General features: G+C 46.2%; 1 protein-coding gene across 1 annotated transcript in view; it reads right to left on the bottom strand.

Moving 5' to 3' along the window:
- Positions 1 to 14,793, bottom strand: part of MLPH (melanophilin) — a 190,016-nt gene extending 175,223 nt beyond the window's left edge. Inside the window, exons 1-2 of the mRNA XM_056534921.1 lie at positions 14,745 to 14,793; positions 9,801 to 9,910 (exon numbers count right to left, since the gene is read on the bottom strand). The gene's annotated coding sequence lies outside the window, so the exon portion shown is untranslated. The remainder of the gene's footprint in view (positions 1 to 9,800; positions 9,911 to 14,744) is intronic.
- Between the last annotated feature and the right edge of the window lie 8,215 nt (positions 14,794 to 23,008).

The raw sequence follows: 23,008 nt of genomic DNA, 5'->3' as shown, positions 1-23,008 counted from the left end.
ATTGGCGTGGACCGTGCTAGTGGACCGGTTCTAAGTCACTACTGGTGTTCACCAGAGCCCGCCGCAAAGCGGGATGGTCTTGCTGCGGCGGTAGTGACCAGGTCGTATCCACTAGCAACGGCTCAACCTCTCTGACTGCTGAAGATAGGCGCGGTACAAGGGAGTAGACAGAAGCAAGGTCGGACGTAGCAGAAGGTCGGGGCAGGCAGCAAGGATCGTAGTCAGGGGCAACGGCAGGAGGTCTGGAACACAGGCTAGGAACACACAAGGAAACGCTTTCACTGGCACAATGGCAACAAGATCCGGCGAGGGAGTGCAGGGGAAGTGAGGTATACATAGGGAGTGCACAGGTGAACACACTGATTAGAACCACTGCGCCAATCAGCGGCGCAGTGGCCCTTTAAATCGCAAAGACCCGGCGCGCGCGCGCCCTAGGGAGCGGGGCCGCGCGCGCCGGGACAGGACCGACGGTGAGCGAGTCAGGTACGGGAGCCGGGGTGCGCATCGCGAGCGGGCGCCACCCGCATCGCGAATCGCATCCCGGCTGGAGGCGGTATCGCAGCGCACCGGGTCAGTGGATCTGACCGGGGCGCTGCAGTGGCGAGAGTGTAGCGAACGCTCCGGGGAGGAGCGGGGACCCGGAGCGCTCGGCGTAACAGTACCCCCCCCCTTGGGTCTCCCCCTCTTCTTGGAGCCTGAGAACCTGAGGACCAGACTTTTGTCTAGGATATTGTCCTCAGGTTCCCAGGATCTCTCTTCAGGACCACAGCCCTCCCAATCGACCAAAAAAAAGGTTTTCCCTCTGACCTTCTTGGAGGCCAGTATCTCCTTTACGGAGAAGATGTCCGAAGAGCCGGAAACAGGAGTGGGAGAAACAAGTTTGGGAGAGAAACGGTTGATGATGAGAGGTTTAAGAAGAGAAACGTGAAAGGCATTAGGAATACGAAGAGAAGGAGGAAGAAGAAGTTTGTAAGAGACAGGATTAATCTGGCACAAAATTTTGAAAGGACCAAGATAGCGTGGTCCCAATTTGTAGCTGGGAACACGGAAGCGGACATATTTAGCGGAGAGCCATACCTTGTCTCCGGGAGAAAAAATGGGGGGAGCTCTTCTTTTCTTATCAGCAAACTTCTTCATGCGAGATGAAGCCTGTAAGAGAGAATTTTGGGTCTCTTTCCATATGGTGGAAAGATCACGAGTTATTTCATCCACAGCGGGCAAACCAGAGGGCAAGGGAGTAGGGAGGGGGGGAAGAGGGTGACGGCCGTACACCACGAAAAATGGGGATTTGGAAGAAGATTCAGAGACTCTGAAGTTATACGAGAATTCGGCCCATGGTAGAAGATCTGCCCAGTCATCCTGGCGGGAGGAAACAAAATGCCGTAAATAATCACCCAGGACCTGGTTAATTCTTTCTACTTGCCCATTGGATTGAGGATGATAAGCAGAAGAAAAGTTTAATTTAATCTTGAGTTGTTTACAGAGAGCCCTCCAGAATTTTGACACGAATTGGACGCCTCTATCCGAGACGATCTGCGTGGGCAACCCGTGAAGACGAAAAATGTGTACAAAAAATTGTTTTGCCAACTGAGGCGCTGAAGGAAGACCCGGAAGAGGAATAAAATGTGCCATCTTGGAAAATCGATCAACGACCACCCAAACAACAGTGTTGCCACGGGATGGGGGTAAGTCTGTAATAAAGTCCATACCAATCAGAGACCAAGGCTGTTCGGGGACAGGCAGAGGATGAAGAAGACCAGCGGGCTTCTGGCGAGGAGTCTTATCCCGGGCACAGACAGTGCAGGCCCGCACGAAATCAACAACATCCGTCTCCAGAGTCGGCCACCAATAGAAACGAGAGATGAGTTGCATGGATTTCTTGATGCCCGCATGGCCTGCGAGATGGGAGGAGTGACCCCATTTGAGGATTCCGAGGCGTTGGCGTGGAGAGACGAAGGTCTTCCCTGGAGGAGTTTGCCTGATGGAGGCTGGAGAAGTGGAGATCAGGCAGTCAGGAGGAATGATGTGTTGCGGAGAGAGCTCTACTTCCGAGGCATCCGAGGAACGAGAGAGAGCATCGGCCCTAATGTTCTTATCGGCAGGGCGAAAGTGAATTTCAAAATTAAACCGGGCAAAGAACAGAGACCACCTGGCCTGGCGAGGATTCAGCCGTTGGGCAGACTGGAGATAGGAGAGATTCTTGTGATCGGTGTAAATGATAACTGGAAATTTTGATCCCTCCAGCAGATGCCTCCATTGCTCAAGTGCTAATTTAATGGCCAGTAGCTCTCGATCCCCGATGGAGTAGTTCCTCTCCGCCGGAGAGAAGGTCCTAGAAAAAAAACCACAGGTAACAGCATGCCCAGAAGAATTTTTTTTTAGAAGAACCGCTCCAGCTCCTACTGAGGAGGCATCAACCTCCAATAGGAAGGGTTTAGATGGGTCAGGTCTGGAGAGCACGGGAGCAGAAGAAAAGGCAGACTTGAGCCGTTTAAAGGCGTCTTCCGCTTGAGGAGGCCATGACTTAGGATTGGCATTCTTTTTGGTTAAAGCCACGATAGGAGCCACAATGGTGGAAAAATGTGGAATAAATTGTCTGTAATAATTGGCGAACCCCAAAAAACGTTGGATAGCACGGAGTCCGGAGGGGCGTGGCCAATCTAAGACGGCAGAGAGTTTGTCTGGATCCATTTGTAGTCCCTGGCCAGAGACCAAGTATCCTAGGAAAGGAAGAGATTGACATTCAAACAGACATTTCTCCATTTTGGCATATAGTTGATTGTCACGAAGTCTCTGAAGAACCATGCGGACATGCTGGCGGTGTTCTTCTAGGTTGGCAGAAAAAAATCAGAATATCGTCCAGATACACAACAACACAGGAATATAAGAGATCACGAAAAATTTCATTAACAAAGTCTTGGAAGACGGCAGGGGCGTTGCACAGGCCAAAGGGCATGACCAGATACTCAAAGTGTCCATCTCTAGTGTTAAATGCCGTTTTCCATTCATCCCCCTCCCTGATGCGGATGAGATTATAAGCACCTCTTAAGTCCAGTTTGGTAAAGATGTGGGCACCTTGGAGGCGATCAAAGAGTTCAGAGATAAGAGGTAGAGGGTAGCGGTTCTTTACCGTGATTTTATTAAGACCGCGGTAGTCAATGCAAGGACGTAGGGAGCCATCTTTTTTGGACACAAAGAAAAATCCAGCTCCGGCAGGAGAGGAGGATTTGCGGATAAAGCCCTTTTTTAAATTTTCCTGGATGTACTCAGACATAGCAAGAGTCTCTGGGGCGGACAGAGGATAAATTCTGCCCCGGGGTGGAGTAGTGCCTGGGAGGAGGTCAATAGGACAGTCATAAGGCCTGTGAGGAGGTAGAGTCTCAGCTTGTTTTTTGCAAAACACATCAGCAAAGTCCATATAGGCCTTAGGGAGACCGGTTACAGGGGGAACCACAGGGTCACGGCAGGGAGTACTGGGAACCGGTTTAAGGCAGTCCTTGAAACAAGAGGTACCCCAGCTCTTGATCTCCCCTGTGGACCAATCCAGGGTTGGGGAATGGTGTTGAAGCCAGGGTAGTCCAAGGAGAATTTCGGAAGTGAAATTGGGGAGGACCAAAAACTCAATTTTTTCGTGATGAGGTCCGATGCACATTAGGAGGGGCTCCGTGCGGAAACGTATGGTACAGTCCAATCTTTCATTGTTAACACAATTGATGTAGAGGGGTCTGGCGAGACTGGTCACTGGGATGTTGAACCTGTTGATGAGAGAGGCCAAAATAAAATTTCCTGCAGATCCGGAATCCAAGAAGGCCATGGTAGAGAAGGAGAAGGTAGAGGCAGATATCCGCACAGGCACAGTAAGACGTGGAGAAGCAGAGTTGACATCAAGGACTGTCTCACCTTTGTGCGGAGTCAGCGTACGTCTTTCCAGGCGGGGAGGACGGATAGGACAATCCTTCAGGAAGTGTTCGGTACCGGCACAGTACAGGCAGAGATTCTCCATGCGGCGTCGTGTCCTCTCTTGAGGTGTCAGGCGAGACCGGTCAACTTGCATAGCCTCCACGGCGGGAGGCACAGGAACGGATTGCAGGGGACCAGAGGAGAGAGGAGCCGGGGAGAAAAAACGCCTCGTGCGAACAAAGTCCATATCCTGGCGGAGCTCCTGACGCCTTTCGGAAAAACGCATGTCAATGCGAGTGGCTAGATGAATGAGTTCATGTAGGTTAGCAGGGATTTCTCGTGCGGCCAGAACATCTTTAATGTTGCTGGATAGGCCTTTTTTAAAGGTCGCGCAGAGGGCCTCATTATTCCAGGATAGTTCTGAAGCAAGAGTACGGAATTGTACGGCGTACTCGCCAACGGAAGAATTACCCTGGACCAGGTTCAGCAGGGCAGTCTCAGCAGAAGAGGCTCGGGCAGGTTCCTCAAAGACACTTCGAATTTCCGAGAAGAAGGAGTGTACAGAGGCAGTGACGGGGTCATTGCGGTCCCAGAGCGGTGTGGCCCATGACAGAGCTTTTCCAGACAGAAGGCTGACTACGAAAGCCACCTTAGACCTTTCAGTAGGAAACTGGTCCGACATCATCTCCAAGTGCAGGGAACATTGTGAAAGAAAGCCACGGCAAAATTTAGAGTCCCCATCAAATTTATCCGGCAAGGATAGTCGTAGGCCTGAAGCGGCCACTCGCTGCGGAGGAGGTGCAGGAGCTGGCGGAGGAGATGATTGCTGAAGCTGTGGAAGTAGCTGCTGTAGCATCACGGTCAGTTGAGACAGCTGGTGGCCTTGTTGCGCTATCTGTTGTGACTGCTGGGCGACCACCGTGGTGAGGTCGGCGACAACTGGCAGAGGAACTTCAGCGGGATCCATGGCTGGATCTACTGTCACGATGCCGGCTGGCAGGAGGTGGATCCTCTGTGCCAGAGAGGGATTGGCGTGGACCGTGCTAGTGGACCGGTTCTAAGTCACTACTGGTGTTCACCAGAGCCCGCCGCAAAGCGGGATGGTCTTGCTGCGGCGGTAGTGACCAGGTCGTATCCACTAGCAACGGCTCAACCTCTCTGACTGCTGAAGATAGGCGCGGTACAAGGGAGTAGACAGAAGCAAGGTCGGACGTAGCAGAAGGTCGGGGCAGGCAGCAAGGATCGTAGTCAGGGGCAACGGCAGGAGGTCTGGAACACAGGCTAGGAACACACAAGGAAACGCTTTCACTGGCACAATGGCAACAATATCCGGCGAGGGAGTGCAGGGGAAGTGAGGTATACATAGGGAGTACACAGGTGAACACACTGATTAGAACCACTGCGCCAATCAGCGGCGCAGTGGCCCTTTAAATCGCAAAGACCCGGCGCGCGCGCGCCCTAGGGAGCGGGGCCGCGCGCGCCGGGACAGGACCGACGGAGAGCGAGTCAGGTACGGGAGCCGGGGTGCGCATCGCGAGCGGGCGCCACCCGCATCGCGAATCGCATCCCGGCTGGAGGCGGTATCGCAGCGCACCGGGTCAGTGGATCTGACCGGGGCGCTGCAGTGGCGAGAGTGTAGCGAGCGCTCCGGGGAGGAGCGGGGACCCGGAGCGCTCGGCGTAACAGGGAGATTAACAGACCCCTCATATAGGCTTTATGCGTCTCCGACACTATCGTCTAAGAGACCTCTGGAGTTAGGTAAATGTCGATGAAGGTCTGCAAGTGGGATGTGAGTTTAGACACTGTCAGAGAGAAGGGAGTCATTTAACCCCTTAAGGACTGAGCCCTTTTTCACCTTAAGGACTCAGCCATTTTTTGCAATTCTGACCACTGTCACTTTAAACATTAATAACTCTGGAATGCTTTTAGTTATCAATCTGATTCCGAGACAGTTTTTTCGTGACATATTCTACTTTAACATAGTGGTAAAATTTGTTGGTAACTTGCATCCTTTCTTGGTGAAAAATCCCAAAATTTGATGAAAAATTAGAAAATTTTGCATTTTTCTAACTTTGAAGCTCTCTGCTTGTAAGGAAAATGGATATTCCAAATATATTTTTTTTATTCACATATACAATATGTCTACTTTATGTTTGCATCATAAAATTGACGAGTTTTTACTTTTGGAAGACACCAGAGGGCTTCAAAGTTCAGCAGCAATTTTCCAATTTTTCACAAAATTTTGAAACTCGCTTTTTTTCAGGGACCAGTTCAGGTTTGAAGTGGATTTGAAGGATCTTCATATTAGAAATACCCCATAAAAGACCCCATTATAAAAACTGCACCCCCCAAAGTATTAAAAATGACATTCAGTCAGCGTTTTAACCCTTTAGGTGTTTCACAGGAATAGCAGCAAAGTGAAGGAGAAAATTCACAATCTTCATTTTTTACACTCGCATGTTTTTGTAGACCCAATTTTTGAATTTTTGCAAGGGGTAAAAAGGAGAAAATTTTTACTTGTATTTGAAACCCAATTTCTCACGAGTAAGCACATACCTCATATGTCTATGTTAATTGTTCGGCGGGCGCAGTAGAGGGCTCAGAAGGGAAGGAGCGACAAATGGTTTTTGGGGAGCATGTCACATTTAGGAAGCCCCTATGGTGCCAGAACAGCAAAAAAACCCACATGGCATACCATTTTGGAAACTAGACCCCTTGGGGAACATAACAAGGGGTAAATTGAACCTTAATACCCCACAGGTGATTCACGACTATTGCATATGTAAAAAAAAAAAAAAAAATTTCCCTAAAATGCTTGGTTTCCCAAAAGTTTTACATTTTTAAAAAGGGTAATAGCAGAAAATACCCCCCAAAATTTGAAGCCAAATTTCTCCCGATTCAGAAAACACCCCATATGGGGGTGAAAAGTGCTCTGCTGGCGCACTACAGGTCTCAGAAGAGAAGGAGTCAGATTTGGCTTTTTTGAAGGAAATTTTGCTCTGGGGGCATGCCGCATTTAGGAAGCCCCTATGGTGCCAAGACAGCATAAAACCCCACATGGCATACCATTTTGGAAACTAGACCCCTCGGGGAACGTAACAAGGGGTAATGTGAACCTTAATACCCCACAGGGGTTTCACAACTTTTGCATATGTAAAAAAAAAAAAAATTTTACCTAAAATGCTTGGTTTCCCCAAAAATTTACATTTTTACAAAGGGTTAAAGCAGAAAATACCCCCCAAAATTTGAAGCCCAATTTCTCCCGATTCAGAAAACACCCCATATGGGGGTGAAAAGTGCTCTGCTGGCGCACTACAGGTCTCAGAATAGAAGGAGTCACATTTGGCTTTTTGAAAACAAATTTTGCTCTGGGGGCATGCCGCATTTAGGAAGCCCCTATGGTGCCAGAACAGCAAAACAAAAACACATGGCATACCATTTTGGAAACTAGACCCCTCGGGGAACGTAACAAGGGGTTAAGTGAACCTTAATACCCCACAGGTGTTTCACGACTTTTGCATATGTAAAAAAAAAAATGTTTTTTTTACCTAAAATGCCTCTTTTCCCAAAAATTTTACATTTTTTAAAAGGGTAAAAGCAGAAAGTACCCCCCAAAATTTGTAACACAATTTCTCCCGAGTACGGCGATACCCCATATGTGTCCCTAAACTGTTGCCTTGAAATACGACAGGGCTCCAAAGTGAGAGCGCCATGCGCATTTGAGGCCTAAATTAGGGATTGCATAGGGGTGGACATAGGGGTATTCTACACCAGTGATTCCCAAACAGGGTGCCTCCAGCTGTTGTAAAACTCCCAGCATGCCTAGACAGTCCGTGGCTATCTGGCAATACTGGGAGTAGTTGTTTTGCAACAGCTGGAGGCTCCGTTTTGGAAAAAGTGGCGTACCAGACGTTTTTCATTTTTATTGGGGAGGGGGGCTGTGTAGGGGTATGTGTATATGTAGTGTTTTTTACTTTTTATTTTATTGTGTGTTAGTGTAGTGTTTTTAGGGTACAGTCGCATGGGCGGGGGGTTCACAGTAGTTTCTCGCTGGCAGTTTGAGCTGCGGCAGAAAATTTGCTGCAGCTCAAACTTGCAGCCAGATACTTACTGTAATCCTCCATACATGTGAGTGTACCCTGTACATTCACATTGGGGGGGGGGGGAAACATCCAGCTGTTGCATAACTACAAGACCCAGCATGCCCTTCCGCTGTCCGTACATGCTGGGAGTTGTAGTTTGCAACAGCTGGAGGCACACTGGTTGTGAAACACCGAGTTTGGAAACAAACTCAGTGTTTTGCAACCAGTGTGCCTTCAGCTGTTGCAAAAGCTACAACCCCCAGCATGTACGGACAGCGGAAGGGCATGCTGGGTCTTGTAGTTATGCAACAGCTGGAGGCATACTACTTTGGCTGGGGATGCTGGGGACTGCAGTTATGCAACAGCTGGAGACACACTGGTTTGCTACATAACTCAGTGTGCCTTCAGCTGTTGCAAAACTACAACTCCCAGCAGTCACCGACAGCCAACGGGCATGCTGGGAGTTGTAGTTATGCAACCAGCAGATGCACTACTACAACTCCCAGCATGCACTGTAGCTGTTTGTGCAAGCTGGGAGTTGTAGTTACACAACAGCTGAAGGTACACTTTTCCATAGAAAAAATGTGCCTCCAGCTGTTGCAAAACTACAAGTCCCAGCATGCCCATAAGGGCATGCTGGGAGTTGTTGTGGTCTGCCTCCTGCTGTTGCATAACTACAGCTCCCGAAACCGGCCGACGAATCAGGGCGATCGTGAGGTGGCACCAGTGCCACCTCACCCCTGCAGGCTCTGGCTGTTTGGGGCCGTCGGAGACGGCCCCGAACAGCCTGTAATTCCTGCCGCAGATCGCTGGACTGAATTGTCCAGCGATCTGCGGCCATCGCCGACATGGGGGGGCATAATGACCCCCCTGGGCAATATGCCCCGATGCCTGCTGAACGATTTCAGCAGGCATCGGGCACCGGCTCCCCTCCAGCTAGCGGCGGGGGGCCGGGATTTGACAGGACGTACTCAAACGTCCTGAGTCCTTAAGGACTCGGAAAAGGGGCCGTTTGAGTACGTCCTGCGTCCTTAAGGGGTTAAAGGGGAACTCTGGCCCTAATACATCTTATCCCCTATCCAAAGGATAGGGGATAAGATGTATGATCGTGGGGGTCCCGCCGCTGGGGACCCCCGCAATCTTTCATTCTGCACCCACCTTTGTGAGCTCTCCACAGTGCTGGAGGCTCCAAGTGTGAAGTGTGACGACCACGAGGCTGGAGTGTCGTGACGCGCTGCGGAGAGCTCACGAAGATGGGTGCGGAATGACAGATTGAGGGGGTCCCCATTGGCAGGACCCCCGCGATCATACATCTTATCCCCTATCCTTTGGATAGGGGATAAGATGTATTTGGGCCGGAGTACCCCTTTAAGTGCCATGTCCAGTCTCTTCTTGGTAGATGGGAAAGTGTGAAAGTAGTGTGCACTGGTGAATGGTCAGACAAAGTCCTCGGGCCTATGTCTGAGGTCTGGACAGAGGCCAGTGTGCTTTCGTGACACAGGATATAATGTAGACGCTGTGCAGAATGGGGAAAGTTGGAGTAAAAGGAGAAAGTGTATTCTCCAGGATGCATGAGCCTCCAAGATTTAGTGAGACCCATTTCATGAAGCTTGTTTTTTAGAGTGCACAGGGCAAGGGGGGAATACAGCATAGAGGAGTCCCAGGTTGGATCTAGAGTAATATTGAGATCAGCTCCTAGTATTATAGGACCCTTTGCGAAAGCTCGCAACTCCTTCAGCGTCCTGAGCAGTCAAGGAACTTGTTTCTTATTTGGAGCGTACAGTGATGCAAAGGTGTAAAGTATGGATCCAACCTTACCTTTTAAGAACAAGGCTCTTCCGTCGCCAGAATCATGACATGCGGTCCAGGAAAAAGGAACCTCTCTCTTCACCCCAATGAAAGCATCTTTAGAAGAATTATTGGTTCCACTATGAAGCCAAGAGAAGAAATAGTTAGTCGGCAGTTTAGATATTCTTTCTTTTTTGAAATGTGTTTCCTGCAAGAAGGCCACTCAAACTTGCTCCTTTTTTAACAAAGAGAGTACAATGTGGCACTTACAGGGAGCATTAAACCCTTTAACATTGTAATAGAGAAATTTAAAAGAAGCCATCAGAACTGCTGCATCGGGCAATGGGATAGCGGTAATAGATTGAGGCAAAGGACAAATGAGTGATTAAGGACCAGGAAGGAGATGGATGGGAGGAGGGTAGGGAGAAGAAAAGCAAACAAAGATGGGAAAGAGGAGTAAAAGGAAAAAGAGAGTAAGAAAGAAGAGATAAAGAACAGAAAAAATCAATTAGACTAGAGAAAATTTGCTTATGAGATTTGGAATCATTGAAAAAAGTGTGTGTGGGGGCGGAGGGGGTTGAGAAAAAGGGGGAGGGGGAATGGGGGGGTGGGGGAGGCATAGGAGAAAGGAAGGGGTAGTGCACCTGAGCAGAGAATGTCCAATAAGCATAGGAGACAACATAAAATGCAGGTCTTATACAGGTAATATGAGACAGAGATGCCTGAAATATTAATAATGCAATACTCAAACACGTAGATTCTGGTGTCGCCTGGTCTGGATAGTGCACACACCCCACCGCAGCAGCTTGGGAACTGGCAAGTGTCAGCTCCTGATGGTTGCAGCATAGAACCAGTCCAGTCCCGATCAAGACCCATTAATCCACGATCTGAGATATACATCATAGGTGTAGCATTCTATCATAGCCAGACAGGGACTAGGTAAGGGAATATGGGATTATGGTATGGTTGGAGCAGAAGAGTAAAAATGGGGGGGGGGGGGGATAAAAGCAAAACGCATGCAAAGATAGGGTGCCACCTCATTATGTCCATCAGAGGTAAAAATAAAAGAAAAACAGGTACAAAGCGAACAGGTTCACCTGGAGCGATCCTCATAGTGGCAATACAGGCAGTCCTGCAGAACTAACTCTTGGGCAGACCGAAGCGGCATCTCAGGGAGGAACGCTGTTGTAGAGCTTCTGCTGTTTCATTGACTACTTCCATGCTTTCGGAGATTTCATCCCGTCAGTTCTCATCCATGGCAGGAGCTTAGGGAGCAGCGGCAGTGTGTGGCACATTTGAACTGGTAACCAAGATGGTATCTCAATCGGCTGAATGCCCAAGAAGGGCCAGACCTTTTCCAAGTCGTCAGGAGAATGAATGGCAAGGCGTTTTCCATCTTTCAGGATGGAGAAGCCAAAAGGAAAGAGCCACATATATGGGAGCCTCAATTTACGCAGAATCCTGCGTTTTGCCAGTGTGGAAGGAGCAATGTCCTGAAATATCTGAACAGGTAGGCCATCAAAAAGTAGAGATTCTCAGTCTCCCGATTAGCTTTCAAAATGGCCGCAGCTCAAGAGCCCACATACCAAATCCCTAGGTGGTTCATCGGGTGAGGGCTTAGGATGCAGGGCCCGGTGGACCCACTCAATAATGATGGCGGCAGCTCTGTCTTCCCCCAGCAACGTGGTAAAGATCCATCTTGTCACAGCTGGGAGAGCCTCCTGTGCAAAGGATTCCGGTATGCCTTTACTGCGTACATTTTTTCTCCTACTCCTATTTTCCTGGTCCTCTAGCATGAGGAAAGCTCTATTGAGCTGGTTCTCCTGGGTGGAGATTTATCAAAACCTGTGCAGAGGAAAATTGCCCAGTTGCCCATAGCAACCAATCAGATCACTTCTTTCATTTTGCAGAGGCCCTGTTAGAAATGAAAGAAGCGACCTGATTGGTTGCTATAGGCAACTGGGCAATTTTCCTCTGGACAGGTTTTGATGAATCTCCCATCTGGTGTTGGAGCTGGTGCGCAGTGCAGTCGCAGAAGGAGACTGTGGCCCAGATTTATCAAAGAATGTCTATGGTAGAGCTATTTTCCAACATTTCTTTGGGTGATGGGTCATCTTATTTATCAAGAATTTGCAGCAGGATGATGAATTTTGCGCAGCTCTGCTGTGGTGGGAAAAGCTCTGCCACATACACTTTTCTAGATGCTTGTAGACACTTTCCCGGGTCCTGAATTTGGCAGGTTAGGTATTTTCACAGAGCTTCCTCCACATTTTAACTTGCAATTTAGAACAGAAGGGGAGTGGGACGCTGTCATCCACAAGAAGTTGAAGGTTGAATTGCGGAAGATAGAAGTGATTCTCACGCCTACTGGTAGGTGGTGTAGCTTTGCGCCTAAAAAAAAGTGCCTTGGCGCACAAAATAGCGACTTTTGACAAAAGTCGCAAATGATAAATACGTGACCACTGCATGGTCAAAAAGAAAAAGTTATACTGGTAGGCAAAAAGAGTGAAACAGTCTATATCAAAAGGTGCAAAAAAGTCGCTAAATATGTTTCTTGCGCCTGAACTGCGCCAAAACATAGACCAAAAAAATGCTCTAACAGCAAAGATAAATCTCTCCATGTGTCTGTATACTGCAGCTTCCAGGTGCTCTGTGCGGCCCCAATATGGCGGACCTCAGTCTTGATTTCAGCTAGCTCTTGTAGCACGGATTAAACGCTGTTTGCATTGATTTAGCTACAGCCTATTGCACGGTTATCTTGATGAGAGATTTAGACAGAGAAATCTTAGGGTCCTCGCCCCCCAGAATCGGCCTGGCTTCCATAATAGCTTTCAGCGTCCAACTCATCTTCCCTCACAGCTTAACTGGTGGGAGCCGGTGCCATCTTGGAGAGCCGTGCCAGACTCTTATCCAGCTTTTTCTTGAGGAATTTGGCCATATCTGCTTGATTTTTTTGCCCCTTGGTTGTGCCAGGGGTATTGCCTTCATTTTCCTTGTCCACTCTACCCATTTTAGCAGCTGTACGTGGCTTTTTTAAGCAGGTTTAGGTTGCGGCTGTGGAGAGCAGCTCAGGCAAGCAGCCATCCAGCTCAGCGGACAGGCTCTGCCCAGCCATTATGAAAACTTTTTTTGATAGAATGGTGAACTCTTTAAAAGCTCTTTCCTCATTTTTAAAATAAAGCATCACATTTCCTATTAATATTTGCCCAAAAGACAAACATAAGTATAAGTTTAAGTATTATTATTTTATTTAAAAAAATATTTTATTTGTTTTTAGTCAGGTGTCTCCAAATGTTTCATTGAATATTATTGTTATTAAATATACAAGATGACAACAACATATTGGCCTAAGTGCAAGTGGATATAACAAATTGACAAAGTTTTACATATGGTTTCAATCTGTGTAAGTGGTGGAGTATTAATGCCAATCATTCTAGGACAAAATGTCCTACTTTGGGTAATGTAGAGTACATAAACCAAATGCCAATAATCAAAGGTAATCCATAGTTCATGGCAAACTCTGTTGACAAGGCTTTGCTTGCTTAAATTGAGACCAGGTGTCTAACCATATACAAATAAACAGAAAAAACAGGAGACATTTTGGCATGGTATACATTTTTAATGGAATAACTTTGTTAGTTTTCTTGTCCAGTTATGCTAGGATACAACAAAGCCAAAGATTATGGAATTATTGTGTGTGAAGCACAAATCATGTTTCTACATCTTATTGCTTGGGAACCAAAATATGAGTAATACAAGATTTTCCATGTATCAGTGTAAGTACATTAGGTTTTGCTATAAATGAGTGTGTCATAATTTAATGTCTCAAGGAATGACTAAGATTTCTAAAACCAACACTAAGAACTTCCCTTGTTATATACTTTCCATGCATGCCTAATATTTGATTCATAAAAACCATAGAAACACAGAAATATCATACTTTTATTGGTACTTTATTATACAGTAAATTTACATATCATAGATATTAGCATACAGACTTGGATTGACAAGTCTGTGTGCTAATTTTAAAGAGGATTTGTGGCCTCTCCTGACATGTCTAGTTTAGTAACTACGCTGTACTTGTATTCTCTACGAAAGAACAATTCTTGTATTCTTAGGACCTTATGCTGTGCTTTTCCTCGGTTATTTCCCCTAGACATGTATGAATAAATAAATAAATAGACAAATGGGTGTTACAACTACCTCTTGTTAAAGGGGTGTGCCTTACACAGTCAGAATTGATTGGACATTGATTTCACTGGAAAACAACCCTGACTTGAAACACTGAATTGTCAATTTAACAGATGATCAGCACAATGTAGAGATCTAACAAAAGATGCTTCGGATTTGTTGTTTTATGAAGAGTACAAATATTTACTGAAACAGATATATCAGGAGAAGCCACATGTCCTCTTTAAATTGTGCCCTTGTAATTAGAAAAAACACTTAAAATGACAAACATTTTGATTATACATTATTTGAGACCAGTTTGTGGCGGGTATTTATAAACATATTGGCCCTCATTTTCTATCGCCAAACCGACAGCATTTGTCGTGTTTATGTTGTCGCACATTGTCTGCGCCATGGCTCAGACAATGTGCGACATGTTGCAACACTAATTCCCGAACCACCCGACTCGGCTTGCTGAAAAGCCTAAAAAGGGGCGTTCCCCGACAAAAACCTTACTTTCACACATATTCACCAATTTTCCCGACCACATTACTCGGGTTTTGTGTTGTTTTTTAACCGGCAGCTACAAGATGCTGCAAAAAACGTGTTCAAGTTTGTGCAAACTATTTCCCAACCAGGGTGCCTCCAGTTGTTGCAAAACTACACTTCTCAGCATGCCCCAACCGGCAAATGCTGTCCGGGCATGCTGGGAGTAGTAGTTTCAAAACAGCTGGAGGAACCCTGCTTGAAAAACACTGAGCAAAGTGTGCAGGGAGAAAAATAAAACATTAACATTTTGCTCACCTTGTCCCAGTCCCTTCAGATTCGTCTCCGTGTGTTCTGGAGTTTCCTCTCTTCTTGGTACACTAGGACCTTTCCTTTTCAGCCAATCACTGGCCGCAGTGGTGTCACGTGTCAAGCCAGTGATTGGTTGATGGGGAGAGGTCTTGTTCTGCAGTAATACACTAGGTTTCCCAGGTCCCGTGGAAGATTTGAAATCCGCCTGGGAATTAAGCCCGGTGTATTACTGCAGTACAAGAATGTGACAGGAGTGGGGGGGGGGGGGGGGGATGTGACAGGAGGGGGGAGAGGAATGTGACAGGAGGGGGGAGAGGAATGTGACAGGAGGGGGGGGGGGGGAGAGGGGAATGTGACAAGGGGGGAATGTGACAGGAGGGGGGAAAGGAATGTGACAGGAGGGGGGGGGGATGTGACAGGAGGGGGGAGAGGAATGTGACAGGAGGGGGGGGGGAGAGGGGAATGTGACAAGGGGGGAATGTGACAGGAGGGGGGAAAGGAATGTGACAGGAGGGGGGGGATGTGACAGGAGGGGGGAGAGGAATGTGACAGGAGGGGGGGGGGGAGAGGGGAATGTGACAAGGGAGGAATGTGACAGGAGGGGGGAGAGGAATGTGACAGGAGGGGGTGGAGAGGGGAATGTGACAAGGGGGGAATGTGACAGGGGAGGGGAGAGGAATGTGACAGGAGGATGGGGAGAGGGGAATGTGACAGGGGGGAATGTGACAGGAGGGGGGAGAGGAATGTGACAGGAGGGGGGGAGAGGGGAATGTGACAAGGGGGGAATGTGACAGGAGGGGGGAGAGGAATGTGACAGGAGGGGGGGGAGAGGGGAATGTGACAAGGGGGGAATGTGACAGGAGGGGGGAGAGGAATGTGACAGGAGGGGGGGGGAGAGGGGAATGTGACAAGGGGGGAATGTGACAGGAGGGGGGAGAGGAATGTGACAGGAGGGGGTGGAGAGGGGAATGTGACAAGGGGGGAATGTGACAGGAGGGGGGAGAGGAATGTGACAGGAGGTGGGGGAAGAGGGGAATGTGACAAGGGGGGAATGTGACAGGAGGGGGGAGAGGAATGTGACAGGAGGGTGTGGAGAGGGGAATGTGACAAGGGGGGAATGTGACAGGAGGGGGGAGAGGAATGTGACAGGAGGGGGGGGAGAGGGGAATGTGACAAGGGGGGAATGTGACAGGAGGGGGGGGAGAGGGGAATGTGACAAGGGGGGAATGTGACAGGAGGGGGGAGAGGAATGTGACAGGAGGGGGGGGGAGAGGGGAATGTGACAAGGGGGGAATGTGACAGGAGGGGGAGAGGAATGTGACAGGAGGGGGTGGAGAGGGGAATGTGACAAGGGGGGAATGTGACAGGAGGGGGGAGAGGAATGTGACAGGAGGGGGGGAGAGGGGAATGTGACAGGGGGGAATGTAACAGGAGGGGGGAGAGGAATGTGACAGGAGGGGGGGAGAGGGGAATGTGACAAGGGGGGGAATGTGACAGGAGGGGGGGGAGGAATGTGACAGGAGGGGGGGGGGGGAGGAATGTGACAAGGGGGGAATGTGACTGGAGGGGGTTTGGGAATGTGCTTTCTGTTTGCTGGAGCCATAATCTCCAGCAAGCAGAAAGCAGTTCTTTTCTCACACTCCCGCACTTCTGAGTGGAATTAATTCTGACAGGAATCTTGTCAGAATCCGAGAGGGATTCTGCTGCGACACTATAACTCATATGCGACATTGTGCGGCACTCACATGCGACACATTAGTAAATATGTGTGAAAATCCCTAGCTATCAGTGGAAAAAAAGAAAAAATACAACCTGGAAAACTTAGTAAATGAGGGCCAATGGCCAATTAACTCATAGACCAACTAAAAAGGTGGTCCAAAGAACCCTAATTTCCCATACCACTTATAAAAATGGGTAATCTTTATTAAATTCACACAAACACATGATTTAAAATCACTTTAATCAGTTCAGAAATATCGATATGTAAAGAACTTAACGAATTGAAACCCAGGAGAGGCAAATTTAATCTAACAGTAGGGGAAGCCCATGCATTAAAACAGTTACAACAGAATGATTCAATTACAATAAAGCCCTTTGATAAAGGGGGCAACATTGTTGTAATGAACAAAGAAGATTACAAAGGCATGGTAATGCATTTACTAAGCAATCAGGATACTTATGTAAGGCTAGATGCCAACCCTACAAATAAATACCTTGAAAAATTGAAAACCATGTTGGTTCAAGCAAAACATGATGATTTAATTACAGAAAATGAGTTTTCAACCCACTCTGGCGACACACTCTGTACACACTACCAAAAATACATAAAAAACTAGATCCAATTCCAGGTATACCAATTATTTCGGGGAATGACAATCTAACCCAGGGGATCAGTAATTATGTGGACTGTATCTTAGCTCATTTTGTTCCAACTCTTCCATCTTTTATCGCTATTCTTGATATAGAGGCCTTGTGTACTAATATTAGGTATGATTTAGGCCTAAAGGCAGTGACTTATTTTTTGAACACGAGGTGAACACCATTCACGAGACACAACCACTTTGTATTGTCACTTTTAAGATTTCTTTTGACGCACAATTATTTCTTGTTTGATCGGCACTTTCATTTACAAAAGAAAGGCACAACTATGGGCATGGCATGTGTGCCAAATTTTGCAAACCTTTTTCTCGGGTGGTGGGAAGACACTATTGTTTTCTATGACACTTATTCAGAGTGCACTAATCACATTTTGTTTTGGGGTTGATATATAGACGATGTTTTGCTTTTTTGGGATGGCACAATCACTTAATTTTATGATTTTGTAAAGGCCCTTAATATAAACGATTTAGGAATGCACTTCACCTTTGAAATACACAAGCACACTCTTATTTTTTTTAATCTCAAGATTTCTTTGGAGTCTGATGGTGGAATTCTTACAGAAATATACAGATAACCCACATCTATAAATAGTTTTCTGGAATGGAGGAGTTTTCATCCAGGCCCATTAAAGAAAGGAATACCAACCGGGCAATACCTCCGGGCAAAACTGAACTTTTCAAATACAGAATAATTTCTTAAAGAAAGTAATCTTCTATATCACAGATATAGGTCAAGAGGCTACCCAAAGAAGGTTCTGCATAGAGCCTTGATACCCCTAGAGAGGTATTGCTAAATGATAAACCAACAATGGAGAGTAAAAATAAAGTACAGTGGTCCCTCAACATATGATATTAATTGGTTCCAGGAGAACCATCATATGTTGAAACCATCATATGTCGAGTACGTATGTCTATGTAAAAATGGTAATTGGTTCTGGGGCCTTGGAACCATTGTATGTTGAATACATATCTCTATGGGAAACTGTTAATTGGTTCTGGGATGACCATTGTATGTGGAGTGTATGGGGAGTGTTTAACAAACCAGGGTGCCTCCAGCTGTTGCACAACTACAACTCCCAGCATGCATGTACAGCCAATGACTGTCTGGGCATGCTGAGAGTTATAGTTTTGCAACAGCTGGAGGCACATTGATAGGAAAACATTGATGTATGGGGTGTATAGTGTGTATATGTATTGTATGTGATGTGTGACATCGCATACAGTACTGTACAGTTCTTTAAATACCTTCAGGGGGGGGGGGGCAGAATGTCCTCCATTACGATCCTGCCGACTACAGCTCTATAGGAAAGGAAGGGGAGGGCAGCCAGCAGCTCATTGGATGGCTTCAGCAAGATGCTGCAGGCTATTGGCTATGGCTGCACTGGGGGGGGGGGGGGGGGGGGCTTACATGGAGCTCACAGTGGAAGCCTGTATGAGTTAGCAGGACAGCATGTGAGTAACAGGAGGCAGAACGGGGCACACGGGGCACATTAAACAACTATCTGTCACTTGCTGAAGTTGTCAGCGCTGTCAGATAGCTGTTTGTACGATGGCCCCGACACACAGCAGCATCATATGTCGATGCTGCCTTCAACATACGATGGGCTCTGAGAGGCCATCATATGTTGAAATGATCATATGTCGAGGCCATCATAAGTTGAGGGGTCACTGTACCGTATTTATCGGTGTATACCACGCACCGTCCTATAACACGCACCCTCATTTTACCAAGGATATTTGGGTAAAAAAAGTTTTTTTGCGCCACCAATTCTACTTTGTAATGATATCAGTCATTTTACCCAAAAATCTATGGCGAAACGGGAAAAAGAATCATTGTGCGACAAAATTGAAAAAATACAGCCATTTTGTAACTTTTGGGGGCTTCCGTTTCTACGTAGTAAAATTTTTGGGTAAAAATGACAACTTATCTTTATTCTTTAGGTCCATACGGTTAAAATGATACCCTACTTGTATAGGTTTGATTTTGTATTACTTCAGAAAAAAAATCATAACTACATGCAGGAAAATGTATACGTTTAAAATTGTCATCTTCTGACCTCTATAACTTTTTAATTTTTCCGTGTTCAGGGCGCTATGAGGGTAAATTTTTTGCGCTGTGATCTGAAGTTTTTGTTGGTACCATTTTTGCATTGATCTGACTTTTTGATCTCTTTTTATTCATCTTTTCATGATATCAAAAGTGACCAAAAATACGCTATTATGGACTTTGGAATTTTTTTGTGCGTACGCCATTGACCGTGCGGTTTACTTAGCAGTATATTTTTTTAATGCGGACATTTCCGCACGCGGCGATACCACATATTTTTATTTTGGTTTTTATGTACACTCTTTTTTTTTTTTTTATTATTGGAAATGCCGGGTGATTCAAACTTTTATTAGGGGAAGGGATAATTCAAAGGGTTAATGATTTTTTTACACTTTTCTTTTGCAATATTATAGCCCCCATAGGGGGCTATAACATTGCATTTACTGATCTTTAACACTGTTCAATGCATCTCCATAGAGATGCAATAATCAGTGTTTTCGGCGATTGGTTGCTCAAGCATGGATCTCAGGCTTGAAGCATTCATTCGGCGATCGGACTGCAGGACGGAAGGTAAAAGACCTTCCTCCTGTAGTACAGCTGTTCGGGATGCCGCGATTTAGCTGTGGCGATCCCGAACAGCTCCCTGAGCTAGCCAGGCACTTTTACTTTCACTTTTAGCCGCGTGGCTCAGCTTTGAGCGCACGGCTAAAGGGTTAATAGCGCGCTATTAGCGGCGGGTCCCGGCTTCACTATGATGCCAGGCCCGCCGTGATATGATGTGGGGTCACTGTGGGACCCCGCGTTATATCACGGGAGCGGGACCAAGGACGTACTCATACGTCCTTGGTCCTTAAGGGGTTAAAGAACATCTGGTAAAAAGTCATTTTGTCGAAAGTACAACAGCAACCTGGTTAAAATCATCTACCACAGGGTTTTTTTTTCCATGGGGAAATTGCAGTTTTTACTGAATTATGCCCAAAATGAAATAACTTGGCATGTGTGCCAAATTTTGCAAACCTTTTTCTCGGGTGGTGGGAGGACACTATTGTTTTCTATGACACTTATTCAGAGTGCACTAATCACATTTTGTTTTGGGGTTGATATATAGACGATGTTTTGCTTTTTTGGGATGACACAATCACTTAATTTTATGATTTTGTAAAGGCCCTTAATATAAACGATTTAGGAATGCACTTCACCTTTGAAATACACAAGCACACTCTTATTTTTTTTAATCTCAAGATTTCTTTGGAGTCTGATGGTGGAATTCTTACAGAAATATACAGATAACCCACATCTATAAATAGTTTTCTGGAATGGAGGAGTTTTCATCCAGGCCCATTAAAGAAAGGAATACCAACCGGGCAATACCTCCGGGCAAAACTGAACTTTTCAAATACAGAATAATTTCTTAAAGAAAGTAATCTTCTATATCACAGATATAGGTCAAGAGGCTACCCAAAGAAGGTTCTGCATAGAGCCTTGATACCCCTAGAGAGGTATTGCTAAATGATAAACCAACAATGGAGAGTAAAAATAAAGTACAGTGGTCCCTCAACATATGATATTAATTGGTTCCAGGAGAACCATCATATGTTGAAACCATCATATGTCGAGTACGTATGTCTATGTAAAAATGGTAATTGGTTCTGGGGCCTTGGAACCATTGTATGTTGAATACATATCTCTATGGGAAACTGTTAATTGGTTCTGGGATGACCATTGTATGTGGAGTGTATGGGGAGTGTTTAACAAACCAGGGTGCCTCCAGCTGTTGCACAACTACAACTCCCAGCATGCATGTACAGCCAATGACTGTCTGGGCATGCTGAGAGTTATAGTTTTGCAACAGCTGGAGGCACATTGATAGGAAAACATTGATGTATGGGGTGTATAGTGTGTATATGTATTGTATGTGATGTGTGACATCGCATACAGTACTGTACAGTTCTTTAAATACCTTCAGGGGGGGGGCAGAATGTCCTCCATTACGATCCTGCCGACTACAGCTCTATAGGAAAGGAAGGGGAGGGCAGCCAGCAACTCATTGGATGGCTTCAGCAAGATGCTGCAGGCTATTGGCTATGGCTGCACTGGGGGGGGGGGGGGGGGGGCGGGGCTTACATGGAGCTCACAGTGGAAGCCTGTATGAGTTAGCAGGACAGCATGTGAGTAACAGGAGGCAGAACGGGGCACACGGGGCACATTAAACAACTATCTGTCACTTGCTGAAGTTGTCAGCGCTGTCAGATAGCTGTTTGTACGATGGCCCCGACACACAGCAGCATCATATGTCGATGCTGCCTTCAACATACGATGGGCTCTGAGAGGCCATCATATGTTGAAATTATCATATGTCGAGGCCATCATAAGTTGAGGGGTCACTGTACCGTATTTATCGGTGTATACCACGCACCGTCCTATAACACGCACCCTCATTTTACCAAGGATATTTGGGTAAAAAAAGTTTTTTTGCGCCACCAATTCTACTTTGTAATGATATCAGTCATTTTACCCAAAAATCTATGGCGAAACGGGAAAAAGAATCATTGTGCGACAAAATTGAAAAAATACAGCCATTTTGTAACTTTTGGGGGCTTCCGTTTCTACGTAGTAAAATATTTTGGTAAAAATGACAACTTATCTTTATTCTTTAGGTCCATACGGTTAAAATGATACCCTACTTGTATAGGTTTGATTTTGTATTACTTCAGAAAAAAAATCATAACTACATGCAGGAAAATGTATACGTTTAAAATTGTCATCTTCTGACCTCTATAACTTTTTAATTTTTCCGTGTTCAGGGCGCTATGAGGGTAAATTTTTTGCGCTGTGATCTGAAGTTTTTGTTGGTACCATTTTTGCATTGATCTGACTTTTTGATCTCTTTTTATTAATCTTTTCATGATATCAAAAGTGACCAAAAATACGCTATTATGGACTTTGGAATTTTTTTGTGCGTACGCCATTGACCGTGCGGTTTACTTAGCAGTATATTTTTTTAATGCGGACATTTCCGCACGCGGCGATACCACATATTTTTATTTTGGTTTTTATGTAAAAATTTTTTTTTTTTTTATTATTGGAAATGCCGGGTGATTCAAACTTTTATTAGGGGAAGGGATAATTCAAAGGGTTAATGATTTTTTTACACTTTTCTTTTGCAATATTATAGCCCCCATAGGGGGCTATAACATTGCATTTACTGATCTTTAACACTGTTCAATGCATCTCCATAGAGATGCAATAATCAGTGTTTTCGGCGATTGGTTGCTCAAGCATGGATCTCAGGCTTGAAGCATTCATTCGGCGATCGGACTGCAGGACGGAAGGTAAAAGACCTTCCTCCTGTAGTACAGCTGTTCGGGATGCCGCGATTTAGCTGTGGCGATCCCGAACAGCTCCCTGAGCTAGCCAGGCACTTTTACTTTCACTTTTAGCCGCGTGGCTCAGCTTTGAGCGCACGGCTAAAGGGTTAATAGCGCGCTATTAGCGGCGGGTCCCGGCTTCACTATGATGCCAGGCCCGCCGTGATATGATGTGGGGTCACTGTGGGACCCCGCGTTATATCACGGGAGCGGGACCAAGGACGTACTCATACGTCCTTGGTCCTTAAGGGGTTAAAGAACATCTGGTAAAAAGTCATTTTGTCGAAAGTACAACAGCAACCTGGTTAAAATCATCTACCACAGGGTTTTTTTTTCCATGGGGAAATTGCAGTTTTTACTGAATTATGCCCAAAATGAAATAACTTAAAAATCCAGTAGATGGGAGAAAATACGAGATTAGGGACTTCATAAATTGCCAACCAACAGGAGTAATCAATATTGCTCAATGTGGTTGTC

Source organism: Hyla sarda, chromosome 8 (assembly GCF_029499605.1).
Source record: "Hyla sarda isolate aHylSar1 chromosome 8, aHylSar1.hap1, whole genome shotgun sequence".
Lineage (NCBI taxonomy): Eukaryota > Metazoa > Chordata > Amphibia > Anura > Hylidae > Hyla > Hyla sarda.
The sequence above is the reverse complement of the archived record's forward strand: the minus strand, read 5'-3'. Positions and strand labels throughout refer to the sequence as shown.